The following is a 12,429-nucleotide window of genomic DNA, read 5'->3' as shown; positions in this document are numbered from 1 at the left end:
TGACTAACTCTCCAACTGAAATATATCCTGTTGTATCCTTTGACAATCTTCCTCACTGTTCACAATTCCACCAAGTTTTGTGATGCCTTCAAGCTTATGAATCAGACAACATTCCTTTTCATCCAAATCATTTATAAATATTATAAACAACAGAAGTCCCAGCACAGTTCCTTTGGAACATTAATAATTAGATATGAATGTAAAAGGAAGAATTGGTAAATTTGCAGATGACACGGAAGTTGATAATGTTTTTCATATTGAGGAGGATGGTCTCAGGCTACAGTCTGATATCGATAGGCCAGTAAATTGGGCAGAGTAACAGCAGGTGGATTTTAATCCTTGCGAGTGTGAAATGATGCATTTTGGGAGTTCAAATAAGAGAAGGAGATGCAGGATAAATGGTAGTTCCCAGAGGAATGTTGAGGAACAAAGTACATGTACAAGTCGTTGCATCCCTGAAGATGTCAGCACAGGTTGACAGGGTGGTGAAGAAGGCGTACAGGATTCGTGTCTTCACCAGTCAAGGCACAGCATGTAGGAGCAAGGAAGTCTTATTACAAATTTATAGAACTTCAGTAAGGCCACAGATGGAATGCTGTGTGCAGTTCTGGTCATCATATTATCAGAATGATGGGATTAAACTGGGGTGTTTGTAAACAGATTTTGCAAGATATTGGCTGGAATGAAACTTCTCAGCTGTGAGGAGAGACTGGATTTAGTTTGTTCAGAGCGATGGAGGTTGAGGGTTATCTCATTGAGGAGTACGAAGTTTTCAGAGGTATTGGCAGAGGACTTCATGAGAATGTCTTCACAGAATCAGAGAAGGGGCTCATGGAGGTGTCAAGTACTTGATGGGCGCAAGGGCATCTAACAGAAGTCAGGAAATAAAATTGACTGAGAAAGATGCTTGGTGGAGTTGGCTCATTCACCACAACTGAACAATAAATTTTGGAGTGGAGTTCAACAGGATGAATAGCATCCAGCAGAGGGTGGCATTGTGAAGTGCCTCAGGATGATTCTGTGAGAAAATGGCTCAGTCAGCACTACTTAAGAGGGATAGCAGAGAATGCGGTTCAGAAGAAGGAAAGACATTCAACAGAGGCCAATAGTGTGAGGTGACTGAGGACTACTCTAAGTGAAGAAAACTGAATAGGAAATCATGGATTATCCAGTGGCACAGCAGGAAGCAGATCATTCAAACAAAGGCAGTTATAGGAAATGACTGATGAGGATTCTGGAAGAAGGCAGCTTGCTCACTACATCTGAGGACGAAATTACAGAAGAGGAAGAGTACCCAACAGAGGGTGTTAGAGAAATGTGACTGAAGAGAACTCTGGAAAAAAAAACTCTCTGAACACAGCTTAGGCTGGTTTCGTGGAGCATCAGGTGCTCAGCTGGAGAAAGCGGATCATGATGTGAAGGAAGTGACGTAGACTCTGGGTGAGCGCAGTTCACTGAACATAGCTGAGATGGAGATCATTGAGGGCCAAACGCTCAACAGCAGAAAGAATACCTAACAGAGAGCAGTAAGGAGAAGTGATTCATGAGGATTCCAAGAATAGTTGATTCGCTCCCTGCACCTGAATTCAGAATCACATTGGAACAAATTCTCAACAGGAAGAAGAACATCCAACTTAGGGTGGTAGTGAAATACGACTTCGGAGGATTTTGGAAGAAGTTAGCTCGATTACCAGAACTGATAAGGCTGCTCAACAGGAGAATCCAACAGACTGTGCTCGTTTTCAGTATCTCAGGAGCATTCTGTCAAATGTACAACACTGACACCCACATCCCTCCCATTGATAGCCACCTTGAATGGCTGTGTGAAACTAGGCGTGGCTAACACTGGGACAATTCTTAACACAACGTTTAGGTTGTCAAATGCCTCTGACGTTGTGCTGTCTAATATAATGTTCTGCACTTCTTCAAAAAATCAGTCAGTGCAGCAACTACACTGTTAAAATTCAGTACTAACTTCTGATTAAACCCAATCAATTCCCGGAATCATAGTACTGCCCTCTTTGTCGATGGTATTGTAAACTCCCGAATGACCTTTATTTTCACATGTTTTGGGCAGTCAGTCCATGTCCAATGACATGAACCAGGAACTCACTTTTAGCCAGATTTATCACCAAGGCATTTCCGACAGAAGCTGCAAATATTCCTTTCATGCGTCACAGGTCATCGATGTACAACACAGAACAGGATAATCTAAAAACCGCTTTATTGGGGCTGGCGCATTTTTTGCACCAAATAGCCTGATTTTAATTTGGTATAGTCCATTTGGTATCACGAAAACCGAAATTGGCTTCATTCATTCAGATAAAGGCGCCTCCTAGTATCTTCCGAATGAAGTCAAACTTAGAAATATACATTGCTTGTCCCAACTTCTCAACATAGTCTTCCAAATATGGAATAAGATATGAATCAGACTTTGCAATGCACTGACTTTGTGATAGTTCACACAGAGTGATTGGAAACCATTTGGTTTTGGCGCCGTTGCTATGGGTGAGCTCCATTTGCTGCAACCCGCTTCGACTATGTTTCTTTCAGCATATGTTCAATGTCTTTTTGAATCTTTGAGAATTTTAGAGGGTCATGTCTATAAGCATGTTCCTTATTTGAAACAGCATTTCCTGAATTTAAAAAAATGCATAATTAGTTTAGTACTTTCCAGCATTTTCCCACAAAGCTCCATATGTGCTTGAAATAACTTTTTCAGGTCATTTAGACTTTACTCTGGAAGGTAACTCAGTAATATATCCTTTTTTCTGGAACTTCCTCGTTGTTCAATTTAATTTGAAGAATTCCCAATTCATTTCCATCTGAACTTGATACTTCACTGTGTGTTGCACCAAAGAATACATTTTCCTTTTGTTTTCCCTATCAAAATAGCTTTTGGCCATAATCACTTGAGACAAAAGTGATCTTTCTTCTTATTTGGTAATTTGATTGAAATAACTCATTTCATTCAATTTCCTTTAGATTTGAACAGACCGACGAAACCTTGCTTTTAAAGGTTTACCTGTATTGAAAGTAGCACTACCACTTCGTCTCCACTAGCAAAATAGCTAAATTTTGATTTAGTGCCAGCCAGGGGACAGCCAGGAAGGTAGGATTTACCTGAAAAAAAAAACTTACCTAGTGAGTCAGCCGTCTTCTTGATTTGAGTGGTGGGAAAGGTGACAGCGTGATCCGGGATGTGAATGATTATATTCGGGCATTGGCTGAACCCAAAACACTACACGTGTAGTGTCTCCAACCCATCCTCCTCCTCAAACCAAAAGGGGTGGAAAGGAAAGGTTTTTTTTTCCTTTCTCTTTTGGCAATCTAAAGTAGAGGGCATGGAAGCTAGGACAGTTGCATGCTCTTCTTGTAGGATGTGGGAGCTAAGACTCACGAATAGTGTCCTTTCTGACTTCACCTGCGAGAAGTGCACCCAACTCCAGCCCCTCACAGACCACATGAGTGAGCTGGAGCTGGAGCTGGATGAACTCCAGATCATTCGGGAGGCTGAAGAAGTGATAGATAGGAGTTATAGGGAAGCTGTCAGATCCAAGTTACAAGGCAAAGGTAGCTGGGTGACTGTCAGGAGGGGGAAATAGAATAGGCAGAAAGTGCAGGGACCCCTGTGGGCGTTCCCATCAATAATAAGTGTATCACTTTGGATAATGTTGGGAGGGGGAAACCTACCAGGGAAAAGCCATAGCGGCCAGGTCTCTGGCACTGACCCTGGCTCTGTGACTCAGAAGGGAAGTGGGGAGAATAGGAGAGCAATAAGATAAGAGCTTCAATAGTTAGGGGAACAGACAGGAGATTCTGTGGTAACGATTGAGACTCTCGGATGGTATGTTGCCTCCCGGGTGCTAGCATCAGGGATGTCTCGGATCGAAACTTCAGGATTCTTAAGGGGGAGGGACAGCAGACAGAAGTCGTGGTATACATCGATAACAAAGACATAGCTCGGAAACGGGACGAGGACCTGAAAAGTGAATATAGGGAGTTAGGATGGAAGCTAAAAGCTAGGACGAGCAAAATAGTAACCTCAGGATAACTACCAGTGCCACGGGCTTGTGAGGGCAGAAATAGAAAGCGAGTTCAGCTGAACATATGGCTCCAAAGCTGTTGTAGGAGCGAGGGTTTCAGGTATGTGGATCATTGGGATACCTTCTGGGAAAGGTGGGACCTATACAGGAAGGACAGGTTGCACATGAACTGGAGGGGCACCAATATCCTGGGCGGTTTGCTAGAGCTCTTCGGGAGGGTTTAAACTAGTTTGGCAGCGGGGTGGGAACCGAAGCTACAGATCAGAGGATGTGGTAGCCAGTGTACAGCCAGATAGAGCAAGTTGAGAATCTGTGAGGATGGATAAGCAGTTGAAATGGCAAAGCGGCAGTCAGTGCGACGGGTTGAGGTGTGTCTACTTCAGTGCAAGAAGTATCAGGAATAAGGGTAATGAACTTTGAACATGGATCAGCACTTGGAACTACGATGTTGTGGCCATTACGGAGACTTGGATAATACAGGGGCAGGAATGGTTGTTGGATATTCTGGGGTATAGATGTTTCAAAAGAAATAGGGAGGGAGGTAAAAGAGGTAGGGGAGTGGCATTGTTAATCAAGGATGGTAACACAGCTGCAGAAAGGGAGGTCGTGGAGGAGGCTTTATTCACTGCGTCAGTGTGGGTGGAAGTTAGAAGCAGGAAAGGAGCAGGCACTTTATTAGGAGTTTTCTATAGACCCCCCAGTAGCAACAGAGACACTGAGGAACAGATTGGGAGACAGATTTTTGAAAGGTGCAGAAGTAGTAGGGTTTTTGTCATGGGTTACTTCAACTTCACTAATATAGACTGCAACATCCGAAGTGCAAATAGTTTGGATGGTTCTGATTTTGTCAGGCGTGCCCAGGAAGCATTTCTGACTCAATATGTAGACAGGTTGACTAGAGGGGAGGTCATATTGAATTTGGTGCTTGGCAATGAACCAGGCCAGTTGTCAGATCTCTCAGTGGGAGAGCATTTTGGTGATAGTGACCATAACTCCCTGATCATTACTATACTCAGGAGAAGGATAGGAACAGACAGAATGGGAAATTATTTAATCGGGAGAGGGGGAATTACAATGCTATTAAGCAAGAGCTGTGGAGCATAAATGGGATCAGATGTTCTCAGGGAAATGCACGACAGAAACGTGGAGGTTGTTTAGGAAGCAGTTGCTACAAGTACTGGATAGGTTTGTCCCACTGAGGCAAGGAAAGGATGGGAAGGTGAAGGAACCTTGGCTGACAAGACATGTGGAACATCTAGTCAAGAGGAACAAGGAAGCTTACTTAAGGGTGTGGAAGCAAGAATCGGAAAGGGCTCTAGAGGTCTACAAGGTAGCCAGGAAGGAACTGAAGAATGGACTTAGGACAGCTGGAAGCAGTTATGAGAAAACCTTGATGGGTAGGATCAAGGAAAACCCTAAGGCGTTCTATGCTTATGTGAGGAACAAGAGGAGGGCCAGAGTGAAGGTAGGGCCAAACAGGAATAGTGGAGGGAACTTGTGCACGGAGTCAGAGGGATGTTGATGTTAGGAAGGAAGGTGTGCTAGAAATTTTGAAAAACATGAGGATAGATAAGTCCCCTGGGCTAGACGGGTTATACCCAATGTTGCTACGGGAAGTGAGAGAAGAGATTGCTGCCCCTTTGGCAATGATCTTTGCGTCCTCACTGTACACTGGCGTAGTACCAGATGATCGGAGGTTGGAAAATGTCATTCCCTTGTTCAAGAAAGGGAATATGGATAATAATGGGAATTACAGACCGATCAGTCTTACTTCTGTGGTAGGCAAATTATTGGAGGTGATTCTGAGAGATAGTATTTATGATTATTTGGAAAATCACAGTTTCATTAGAAATAGTCAGCATGGCTTTGTGAGGGGCAGGTCATGCCTCACAAGCCTTATTGAATTCTTTGAGGATGTGACAAAACCTATTGATGAAGGCAGAGCAGTGGATGTGGTGTATATGGATTTTATCAAGGCATTTGATAAGGTTCCACATGGTAGACTGATTCAGAAAGTAAGGAGGCATGGAATTCGGGGAAATTTGGCTGTCTGGATTCAAAACTGGCTGTCCAATAGAAGGCAGAGAGTGGTAGTAGATGGAACGTTTTCAGCCTAGAGCTCGGTGACCAGTGGTGTTCTGCAGGGATCTGTTCTGGCACCTCTGCTCTTTGTGATCTTTATAAATGACTTAGATGATGAAGTGGAAGGGTGGATTAGTAAGTTTGCCAATGACACGAAGGTTGGTAGAGCTGTGGACAGAGTGGAGGGTTATTGTAGGTTGCAACGGGACATTGACAGGATGCAGATCTGAGCAAAGAAGTGGCAGATGGAATTCAACCAAGAAAAGTGTGAAGTGATTCATTTTGGAAAGTCGAATTTGAATGCAGAATACAGGGTTAATAACAGGGTTCTTGGTAGTGTGATGGAACAGAGGGTTCTTGGGTTCCACGCCCATTGATCCCTCAAAGTTGCGAGCCAAGTTGGTAGGGTTGTGAAGAATGTGTATGATGTGTTGGCTTTCATTCGCAGGGGAATTTAGTTTAAGAACCGTGACGTTACGCGGCAGCTCTCTGATACTCTGGTTAGAAAACACTCGGAATATGGCATTCCTCTGGTCACCTCAATGTAGGAAAGATGTGGAAGCTTTAAAGAGTTTGGAGAGGAGATTTACCAGGATGCTGCCTAGCCTGGTGGGCGGGTCTTATGAGGAAATGTTGAGGGCGCTAGGGCTTTTTTTCATTGGATGAAAGAAGGATGAGAGGTGACTTGATATGGGTGTACAAGATGATGAGAGGCATAGATAAAGTGGATAGACAGAGACGTTTTCCCAGGGCGGAAATGAATATTACGATGGGTCATAATTTTAAGGTGATTGAATGAAGGTATGGGGAGATGTCAGAGGTAGGTTCTTTAGGCAGAGAGTGGTGGGTGTGTGCAATGCGCTGCCGTCAGTGGTAGTGGAGTCAGTTGCTTTCAAGATATTTAAGCGCTCCTGGATAGGCACATGGAGGACTAAAATGTAGGGTATGCAGGGTAGTTTGATCTTAGTAGGATAATAGGTCGGCAAAACAATGCGCTGAAGGGCCTGTACTGTGCTATATTGTTCTTTGTTCTATGTTTGTTTCATGTTTCATTGCAAGCTGTGCTATTTTCAAACGCAGTCCAGCCAAATCTCCAGCTCTTTTTACACTTTCCCTAAAATTTGACACATAGTTTAAATACGTGTTTTCTGAGCTCTGATTCACCCATTTCTCCTGAATCAATTGCAGTGGTCGTCCCACCTCATGACTCAAAACTAATTCAAACGAACTGAATTTGGTAGATTCAGTTAGTGTGCATTCACAATTGCTAAAAGTTCAAATGGAATTCCTTTATCCTAATCCTCTGGACAATCTTGACTATAAGCCCTCAGCCTGGTCTTCAAAGTTTGACGCAACCATTCTCCCGCACCCAACGCTCCCTTACCCCCACCACCCCCTCCCCCGCCCCCCCCCCCCCCCACCCCCACCCTGTGATTCTTGATTGTACGCTTTGGATATGAATTGTTTTATTCCAAATCTATCCCTAACTACCCTGAATAATGTTGATATGAATTTTGACTGTTTATCTGATTACCTCTGTGGGTAGTCTACATCTGTTGAAAAACGAATAACTCATCTACAATGCATTTAGTCGTGATACTTTGTAATGGAATAGCGTCTGCAAATCGAGTAGAAATATCCATTATTGACTGGTACTTTTGCTTTCTTTTCCTGTAGGGGTCCTATTCAATCAATTAAGTCTCTTGTAAACATTTCTTCAAATATAGGAAAATGTATTAAGGACACTGTTTTTATCACTGTCTGAGGTTTTCCAATTAGCTGACATGTATGACTTGTCTGGCAAAATTCGACCAAATCCTTACGCAGTATACACTCAAAAAAATGTTTGTGCGTTTTGGATTCAGTGTTCCTTGCAGCCAGATGAACTCCTTGTCATTCATGTGTGACCCACGGTAATACAATGTGCTAAGCTTCTGCCAATTCCTCATCCACCTCATGATATGATGGTCTCCATTTCCTGATCAAGACGTAACTTTGAAGATAATACCTTTCTGGGATACTCTCAGATTCTGCTTCTGTGTACGCTTTTTCATACAACTGAGTCAGATTTCCATCTTTGTGTTGTAATTCAGTTAATTCCCCTGAACTAAAAATATTTAATTTGTTCTCCGCTGTTCTTGTTTCTCTTCTCTCTCAACCATTTAATCAAACACGTTGACTGATAATTGTGAGTCAACTTCCTTATGTTTCTTCTTCGATTTCTCCTCCATCTTCACCCTCAGGCATTGTGACCTCCTTGTCATACAGACGGGAAGAATCCCAGGATAAAAGTTGCCTGATGTTCTCCTGGCTTTTTAAACACAGGAGACTTCAGTCCCACCTGTGATCCAGCTATATCATTAACAAAGGCACATTTTACTGTGGAACCAAGAGTTTCTCTCGTACTGTTACTACCACTACCACCGCCCACCGCCACCCACCCTCCCCGCCCCCCCCACCCCGCTTTTCCCCGGACTTTCCAACCTCACCTTATTTAATGAAGCACTTTTGGTGTCACCATAAATTCGAACTATTAACACTTTTCTGGCAATAGTCCTTCTGAAATTCAGATCTCCTCATCTCTCATCATCACAGATTGACATGCTCCCGTATCTGATTAAACTTTAATTTCTTTACCAGTTCCTTTTGGCATATTCGAGTAAACCTTACCAGTGCAAGTACATTATTTAAGGATATGTGGCAGTTCCCTCTCAACCAATCCCTTATTTGTTTGTACATTCTGTTTCAGCTTTGTAGCTTCTACTGTGTTTTCCTTTACCACATTATCAAAAATCACTGCCTTATCCTGTTTTCCCACATTCCTCTTGCCAGTGATTTTTCGAGTATGCCAACATTGCAACTTCACGTAGTTTACTTCATCACAGTGAAAACACTTGAGTTTCTTTACTTCTGTTTCCCCCATATGCATTTCCTTTTTAACCTCTGGTAAATTTCCTTTAATATCTTCAATGTGACCTCCTTTTCCATTTCCACCTGGAGATTTCTCCATTCCTGACTTTCTATCCCTCACAGATTGAAATAGACGACGGAAGCAAAACTTTGATTTATGAAAAAACTCATGATAATCGGCCATTTTCACTGATGATCTTGCAGTTTTAATTCTCTGCTCTTCCACATGTGTTGTCATTACTTCAGCAAGTGAATTCTTGAAGTCCTCTAAAATAATCATTTCTCCTAGAGTTAAATGTTTGATGTATTTTCAAAGCCCTTCTAAGTCAGCGTTCCTCTTTATTTGCCAATTTATGAATTTTAAACTGTCTCTGTTTCTGCTTTTTTCTCTGTCTGCATTTCATCTGCAGGGCCATCCCTTACTTTTCGTTTTCCTCTGCTAGGGATATTCTTTGGTGCCTTTTTGTCTCTGATTTTAATTGGAGTTCAAACTGTTTCATTTCTTAGTCATGTCCAAGCTGCTTCATCTGTGAATGAATTCTAGCTCTTTCCAAAGATTCAAATGGCATTTCCAGCAATCATAAACGCCAAGCTATTGCTGCAATTCCCTGTTCTTTTCACATGGAGAAAGGCAACTCCAACTCCAGCTGGTCTGCCAATTCCCACAACTTTACTTTGCTCATTTTCTGAAAAACTCGAGGGTGACTTCTTGCACGCCCAGAAAATTTTTAGTGACTGAAAGAGCTATGACGACAAAAGGCACACCTTGTTTAGACCAATCGAATTCAACACCCGAAACAAAAAAAATAACATCTATCACTTGCTGGCATTGAGTCCAATAATTGTAAACCCGACCTAAATTTTAATCCTGTCAGGGCCCCTTGATTTGTTATGGAACAGCAGAGATCTTCTCAAAATATCTTAAGAAGGTAGTCCAGAGCCCAACTTTTCCTCTTTTTTTTAAGGCAAACGTAAAGTGCCATGTTCAAGATGCAATGTGACTCATCAAATTACTTCCCATTAAGCAAAACACGATGTATTTAAAGACTACAGTCAAAATAGAACCAAACAACAGATTTTGTCTTAAATTCAGTCTAGCAGCCTTGGAAGAAAACCCCTGGCATCTGTTTATTATGTAGAGAGGAAAAAAATGACTGACGCTTCTCCAGTCCCAAAACAGCAACCGCTTAAAGCTAAACCTAACAAAAAACACAAGAAACCCCAGCACTCCTGGTCTATGAGAGCTGTCCACAAAAGTTCTGGTGATTTCTATTTTTCCATCTTGAACGTAATCCCCAAGACTTGACAAGCTGTTTACTTTACTGCCTTTCCAAGTTGACAGCTCTGCCCCTCTGTCTTAAAACCCCTCTTCAGAAAAGAAGGATAAGTAACCTCTTAAAGCCACAGAATTATCACACAACCATGACTGGGTTCATTGCATTACCTATTAGGACTCTTACATTGAAAAAAAGAATGACTCGTTTCATTTCTCAACTGCGCCACCCACAGACAGGTCTCTTTTTAAATCTGAGATGTTATTAAATATCTTCCTGAAGTCCATACAAACAATATTCGTAGACATTACCCTGTACACGACCTCAAACATTTCTTGAAAATTTTCGATGAGGTCTGAGGGTGACAAACCAGTTTTGGTCCCATGCTGGCTATTCTGAATAAGTGAACACTTTTTTGTTTAGTTATCGCATCTCTAATTATAGACTCCAAAAATTTGCCCACCACAGATGTTAGGCAAACTAGTCCATAATTCCTTGTATTCTTTTCTCTTTTCCCCTTCATGATAAGCAGAATAACATGTGCAGAGAGTGACATGTGCAATTTTTCATTCCAGCGTGATGACTTCTGTATCTAAGGAACTCTGAAAATTATACTACAATGTGCTCCGTTATTTCCTTCCACACCCTTGAATGAAAAATAAGAGAACTCTTTAATTCCATTAATTTCCTCGTTACCAGCTTTTTACTTAAGTTAGTCTTATTCAGTCTCTGTCTGGGATCCATTATTAATTTCCTCGTGCTGGAGGCTAATCACAAGCTCCATACTTACGCGAATATCTTTTGCACATTGCGCACTAACATCCAGCATGCACATTCATGGCTGAGCACATATCAATGCTGTCTCTCATCCTACCATTAGAAGAACTTCAAATTATAATCGATAAGTCACCGTTTTAACCATTCATTGGAAGTAGTGGAGTGCATTGCTACTTTCATATTCAGCTTGTCCGTTGTTTTAATGCCATCAACAATTTTAATTGTTTTATGTATGTCCCATCTGAATTAATCTTCAACTGATTAATTTATATCGATGAGTGATAACAAGAGTGAATTGTGCATGCATATCATCCTTTTGTTCTGGTTCCAGAAACCTAACCAATAGCCTACTATGTAGTCGTTCGTACTTTCTCCGACTGTCTATTATGTGAAACTCTTGTAAGTCCATAAAATATTGCACATAGTCTTTCCCTTCTATCAATATTAGTTATTGCTAATGTGGCATTCCTGTTCAAGAAGTCACCCACATTCAGGAGCTATTAAACATGCATTACAAATCTATGCCCCAAAGTGGATTTACAAACACCCCATCAAGATCACTGAAAAAGGTAACAAACTTCATATGCCTTCGATATAGCAAAGATATTTTTTATTTAGCCAGTTCAGATGAGCTATGACACACCTCCAGAACAGCTGAGACTAGAATGCCAGTAACAATATTACCACTGTGCCAATAAGCCGTTATAAAGTAATTGCATGCTTGATGATTCTGCTAATAACATCAAGGTGGGTAGGAGAATAACTTTCAAAGGTTGTGAGGAATGCACAAATCGATGTGGTTAGAACGGATAAGTGAACATAAATTTGACAGATGGAGCATAATACAAGTAAAAATGGGAACGTGTTGGTAGGACGTATAGGAAAGCAATTTAATGGAGGGTGTTTTCAGACTTTGGAGGGATGTCAGTGTACTGGTACATAAATCAACCGAATTTATTCTGAATGTTCAGCAAGTCATTGGATAGGCAAATGGATTATTGATCTTCGTTGCAAGTAGCGTGTTGTCCAAAAGTAGAGACGCTTTTTTTTGCAGTTTTACAGGGTATGAGTAAAACAAATCTAAAGGACTCTGTCCAGATTTCTTCTCATTATTTATGAAATTATATAATTGAATTGGAAGCAATTCAATGAAGGCTCACTTGACTGATTACTCGGGTGACCTGTTTCTCTGGTCATAACCAGTTGGGCTGCGTCCACTGAGTAAAGACGATATCATTTCATTTCTTCAGTATATTTGAATGTGGACTTGGGCAAGTAGCTCATTGGTCTTCTCATTAACGATCAATATGTTCTCCATGACATCGACTTTTACAGTGCGT

Source organism: Rhincodon typus, chromosome 46 (assembly GCF_021869965.1).
Source record: "Rhincodon typus isolate 14 chromosome 46, sRhiTyp1.1, whole genome shotgun sequence".
NCBI lineage: Eukaryota > Metazoa > Chordata > Chondrichthyes > Orectolobiformes > Rhincodontidae > Rhincodon > Rhincodon typus.
This window is presented reverse-complemented; position numbering follows the sequence as displayed.